The sequence below is a fragment of the Osmerus mordax genome, chromosome 14 (assembly GCF_038355195.1).
Source record: "Osmerus mordax isolate fOsmMor3 chromosome 14, fOsmMor3.pri, whole genome shotgun sequence".
Classification (NCBI taxonomy): Eukaryota; Metazoa; Chordata; class Actinopteri; order Osmeriformes; family Osmeridae; genus Osmerus; species Osmerus mordax.
The window spans coordinates 15,337,219-15,344,386 of NC_090063.1; positions in this window are offsets into that span (position 1 = coordinate 15,337,219).

Here is a 7,168-nt window from a genome sequence, read left to right on the forward strand (position 1 = left end):
CGAGAGGATCAAGGCTCATACTGAAACTGCGACTTTGCAACAAGACTAAGGAAGACAGGGTGTAAACGGCAAAAGAAACGGGGCAAACAAGCAACAGATGAAACCAATGATTAAAGGTATGACACAGAGCTACTGAATGACAGTACAATCTGCTTCCTGCTCTGTGCACAATAAAAACGCAATATTGTGTTTTCTTGTGAACTCTGACTATTTCAGGTATCCCTCTACACACTGCAAAGGATCGTGTTTGAGGTCACAGATGAGTCGCGTGTTGTGCTCTGACTCATAAACCTATCTTGTCATTTTTCCTTGGATCATAAATGTAATCATGGTTATCACACACATACACACACACACAGACACACACACACACAGACACACATTTACCCAGTCTTGTCCTGACCTTATTATGACTTTAGTCTACAGGAACTGTTGATAAAACAGCTACACCACAGTTATTGTGCTCAGTACAGATCAGGGATTGTTCTCTAACAATGCTGTTGAAAGGGGATGATTACATAACTTGTGTGCTGCAGTCCTGCACAGTAGGGTCCCTTTTCACTTTATTGCCTTTATTGCTCTGGTTGGTACAGTGGTTTATCTTTCTGTTACAGTACATTTCACTCTGATTTCTAATTAAAGGCATTCGCAATATGATCTCAGCAGGAGTTAGACCACATTAAGAAAGCTGAAAAGCAGGATCGGTATGTTTTGAGGGCGAGGGACGCCCCCCACCCCCCCACCCCCCCCCTCCTTTCAAAGCCAGTCCCCCAAGTAATAACTTTTGATTTTGAAGATTTTGAATGAACTCCTACCTGTCTGCTGCTTTCGGAAACCATATTTCCCACATTCTTTCCACTGTGCCACTGCCCTCTAGCATGTTACGCCACCTTGAGGTCAACGTGGTATAACACATTAGCGCCACACTAGAGATACAAACAACACTTGATTGATCCTCAAGGGGAACCTACACTGTTGAAACAGTATTGAACAGGAATATTTATATTATTATTTAGTCATTTAGCAGACGCTCTTATCCAGACTTATAACAGTGAACACAAGCCCTAAGACATTGCCGTGACAGTTGTGTCAGCTTCAGAGCTTCCAAATTCCCATGATCTTCTTTTATCCAAAGCCAACACTACAAACAGCACGTCTGGGTTCAGCACATAGCATGATGCAGTACAACGTAGTTCATTACTGGCCGATGATATGGGAGTTGTGTAATAATAAGTTGTGTAGAGCAGTGAGGCTGTTTCACGCTGGCCCAGGAGGGAAGACTTTTTCTGATTAGGCTTGATGCAGTCTACACCTACACACACACACACACACACACAAACACCTACACACAAACACCTACACACAAACACCTACACACAAACACCTACACACGCACATACACACAAACACCTACACACAAACACCTACACACAAACACCTACACACAAACACCTACACACGCACATACACACAAACACCTACACACAAACACCTACACACAAACACCTACACACAAACACCTACACACAAACACCTACACATGCACATACACACAAACACCTACACACAAACACCTACACACAAACACCTACACACAAACACCTACACACAAACACCTACACACAAACACCTACACACGCACATACACATAATGCGCACACACACACACACAAACACCTACACACAAACACCTACACACGCACATACACATAATGCGCACACACACACACACAAACACCTACACACAAACACCTACACACAAACACCTACACACAAACACCTACACACAAACACCTACACACGCACATACACATAATGCGCACACACACACACACAAACACCTACACACAAACACCTACACACGCACATACACATAATGCGCACACACACCTACACACAAACACCTACACACAAACACCTACACACGCACATACACATAATGCGCACACACACACACACAAACACCTACACACAAACACCTACACACGCACATACACATAATGCGCACACACACACACACACAAACACCTACACACAAACACCTACACACGCACATACACATAATGCGCACACACACACACACAAACACCTACACACAAACACCTACACACGCACATACACATAATGCGCACACACACACACACACAAACACCTACACACAAACACCTACACACGCACATACACATAATGCGCACACACACACACACACAAACACCTACACACAAACACCTACACACGCACATACACATAATGCGCACACACACACACACAAACACCTACACACAAACACCTACACACAAACACCTACACACGCACATACACATAATGCGCACACACACACACACAAACACCTACACACAAACACCTACACACGCACATAAACATAATGCGCACACACACACACACAAACACCTACACACAAACACCTACACACGCACATACACATAATGCGCACACACACACACACAAACACCTACGCACAAACACCTACACACAAACACCTACACACAATGCACACACACACACAAACACCTACACACGCACATACACACAATGCGCACACACACACAAACACCTACGCACAAACACCTACACACAAACACCTACACACAATGCACACACACACACAAACACCTACGTACAAACACCTACACACAATATCTGCACACACACATAGCAAATACACGGTGTACACACACAAATACACACACACACACACGATAAGACTCTTGCACATGCACATACACAGTAATAGATAAGAATAACAACAACACAACAACAGTGTAAACAGACTGAGGAGTGTGGTTGGAATTATTTCCATTCACTAGCCTTGCTGGCAAACATCTCTTGGCTGCAATACTGTAACATGGTTATTTCTGTCAGAATGGAGGAATTGCCAGAATTACATATTCAGCTTAGATATTGTGCACAGTACTGTTTGTTTTTATTACTGTATTTTTTCTCCTAGCACAAACACCTAATATAAATGCAATGCTTCATAATGAGTTGTGGCACAAGTGACAAAGTGATATTCTATAAATATTGATGCTACTTTTTTGAATGTAGCCTACTGTCAAGAGATCTTGCAGTATTTGTCCATGTTGTCCACAGTGCAGTACACACTATGACCACTAGATGGCAGTCCTGTCTCATCCTGGTCAGAACTGTATATCACCTGACTTAACCCTTGTGCTGCCTTCGGGTCACATGACCCAAAGGTTCATGTGAACGAACGATTGGTTCGTTGAACGATGGTTCAACGAACCATCGTTGTGTTTACCCAATTTTACCCAATACAAAAACTAATAAAAATATTTTTCTTTTAACCTTCGCAATGTGGGGGGTCTGAGACAGCCCAACGGTTAAAAGAAAATGCTTCACTTTGTTTTTGTATGCGTTAAAGTTGCCGCAATACGACGGTGGGTCACAATGACTGATGGGTCAGAATGACCCGATGATAACACAAGGATTAAACCCCAGAGAGTCTGATGCTTTCGACATGAGAACAACACACAAACACACACAAGCAGGCACACAAATGCACACAAACACACCCACACAGACACACACACACACACAGAGCGACTACAATGTCAACTTGAAGAAAAAGGATTCACAAATGATGCCCAAGTTTATTTTTCTTGCCCTGGTTATTGCGACTGCTGTTGTCTGGTCTGGTAATCAACGTAATCACTTTAGACCATGCCAGAGAGCCTAGAGAGGGGAGTGTCACGTGACCCAAACTCAGTTCACTTTGTGAGGAAATGGCTGACAAAATGTTTGTATGTTGGACTGGGGAATAGTAACATCTGGACTGAGTCATTACTGGAGATAATGTGACCTTAATTTGTGTGTGTGTGTGTGTGTGAGAGAGAGAGAGAGAGAGAGAGAGAGAGAGAGAGAGAGAGAGAGAGAGAGAGAGAGAGAGAGCGAGAGAGAAAAAGAGAGAGAAAGAGATAGATAGAGGGAGAGGACTGGTACTATATAAAGCAGGCAGGCAGCCCCGAGTGAGCATGTATCTGGTTTCAATCTCAGCATGATCCCAGGGACAAAGAGCACTGCTCCATGCATGCCTACTATGGGAGAATGTGATACTAATCCAAACAATGGGAGATGATCCTACTACTAATATTATAATGTGCTCATTTAGCAGACACTATTCATCCTAAGAGATGTATGGGGGCCAGAGAGTGTGAGTGTGTGTGTGTGTGTGTGGGGGGGGGGGGGCAAGACGAAGGGAGTTTTTTTTTCCAAACAGTTATCCACCCCTGTGTATTGTGTAAAGGATACATTTTTCAAAAAACCTCTCTGTTGCAAAAAAAAAAAAGTATTCCTGGATAATTACCCGTTAAAGTTGTCTGGGTGCTGTGAACCATTGATAGGGCCTGGCCACATTTCTTGAGCTTTAAAAGCTCAGAAGACCATTAGAGAGAGAGAGAGCAACTCCTGCTGTACATTATGACTCATTTGGGGCTTGTGCTCTGCCTAATTGCTATGCGATGGAGTGCACAATTGCTTTAGTATTGCCTTGTTTAGCAGCAAACAAACCCATGTGAAAGTGATCATTCTTTGCACTGAAATAGATTTAAGTTGTAGAAATGCAAGCAGCTAATCTGAAAGGCGATTGATGCTTCGATACTTTTGTCTAACCGTCGTTCGTCGAACGTTTTATAGTACATCCATTGTCACACCGTAAATTACCTAGTTAGCAACCCATTATGTCCGCTAAACTTCATTCTCATTTGTTATTTTTGCCACATATCTTCAAGCCCTTTACACAGAGGTAGGGTAAGTGTTTTGTTTATTTTTGTCGAAAACTAAATCACCCCGAGTCAGACTATATTGGTTGTTACCACTTTGTCGTAATGTCGGTCGCCTCAAAGCGTAGTTTGCAATTCTGTAAAATATCAGCATAGAGCAGGGTGAAATGGATACAGTCCTGCAGAGCAGGGACGGATCTAGACATTTTCACCTGGGGTGGCAAAGAGGGGGCAGGAAGTATTTGTGGTGTGGCATGGAGCAGGCACGGGAAACAATTACCACCATTAATAAATATAACATTGTCGTTCTAATGATAACAATATTATTTTAATAGAGCCTATGATTTAATAAAATGTACTATAATGTACTTAGAATATATTTTAGCATAGCGAGATTGGGGTGGCAAGTGGTGGCAAGGGGTGGCAAGTCTTTTTTGTTGGGGTGGCAGCGTCACCCCTTGCCACCACTTGCCACCGCCAATGCTGCAGAGGCTAAGGCTCTAGCCCATCACCACTAATGCCCTGCTTTGTTTAACCTGCTTGTTTTTGTTATTGCTTATTTGATGCTTTTTTTCTGTATGTCTGTACTGCTGTGGTTGTGTGCCGTTGTGCTTTTTAACCTGATTTTTATTTCGTAGCCCCCTTCCCCTCTTCAGGTCACATCACTGAAAATAAGAATTTGTTATTAATGATTCTGCCTGGTTGAATAAAGGTTAAATAAATACAATTTAAAAATAATTCTGTTCCTCGGCTGTCTTCACTAAAGCTATGTCTGCTCTCTGTCTACCCTGAGCTGAGGGTAAGAGTATAGCTCAGTGGTTAGAGAATTTGAATACATTTCTACAGATCGCAGATACAAATCGCCTTCTGTACGTCCGCTTTGGATGACTATTTTACATTTAGTCATTTGCTAAACACCCTACTTTCCCCGAGGTGGGTGTAGTGCCCTGCCCAAGGACGCAACCGCTCAGCCATCTAACTCCATATAAAAATCATTACATTCTTCTGAGTCACTCTCAACCCACCGGGCCCGACAGGAAAGCTCCCCGCAGAGTCCGAATGACTGTTCCCCGATAATGAGTATTAAATTGAATGTTGTTTACAATTCTAACCGCGGGAGGGGGGAAACGCATTATTACACTAAACTAAGGGAAAATAAAAGGTTATCTTCTGTCCGTGAGCGTGTTCGACAGGCAGGTTAATCCTCTTTGCGTTGGTAGACCTACCATGGCCTTTGTCTAGGTGTCAGAATGAATCGATCGATCGCGCAACTGTTTGCTTGTGTCTGAAGACTGGTGATCTAAGCGCTGAAAAGACGACTAACAGGATTCAAAATATTAGCCTTGACTTTGCTGTCTGTCCTTATCACTGTACTCATCCACGACAATACTGAAACGACACCATGGATTGCATTGTAAACCACCACTGTAAAAACCACAGCCAGCTATTAAGTCCCCTCTACCCTGGCCATTTACATATAATTCCAACCAGAGCAGTCTTTTTTTACACAGCTACCGGGATGCAAAAATACTCAATCCCTAAGTGGATAAAGTGAGTGGATAAAGTATTACAGTAATTCAAAACTTTTGTGTGTGTGGAAAATGGAGCCTGGTGGTCACATATTCATGACTTTGGTGTCCTTTCTGCAGAATATACTCGTCCTATTTCTTCACTAGTGTGTATGTAGGGCAGCGTGACAGAGGCATGGGTCCGTAAGCTCTCATCCAGAACCTTCTCTGTGCAGTCCTGCTGGGCCTGTGGTTGCCTAGACAGCACACTGCTGGGACTGAGGTTTCTATTCTGACTGTGTTGTTCTGACTGTGTAACTGTGACAGGGTTCATCTGACTGTGCTGTACTGACTGTGCTGTTATCCCTGTGAGGATAAATTATGTCTGTTTTCAGAAGAGCGACCCCATGTTCTGAACTTTTCAACGGAAAGAAAACAAGTGAATATAAAGCCGCATTCACAGTCGCACAGAACATGTTGTTTTCAGATGTTTTTAACCCTGGCCCCTCTGTGACATGTACATGACAGCACGAACACAAGCGAAACCCTCTTCATCCTTTCCTGTTTGTGGTAATGGGCTTATTTGTGTAGGTTTGTGAGTGTACGTGTGTCTCTGTGTGTGTCTCTCCAAGTGTGTGTGTCTCTCCAAGTGTTTGTGTGTCTCCACCTGTTTGTGTCTACGTGGGATTTGTCTTTGTGTGTGTGTGTGTGTGTGTGTGTCCAAGTGTGCGTGTCTCTGCGTGTGTATGCGTGTCGGTGAGAGTCACAAGGGAGATGAACCACGGCACTACGGTTCCTCGCACACTGTTCCCAACTGTCAGCACGACCGTAGGGCACCTGCCTCTCCGCTAAACCCAAGAACAAATAGACTGGGAAGTCCCGGAGTTGGTCTCAGAGGCC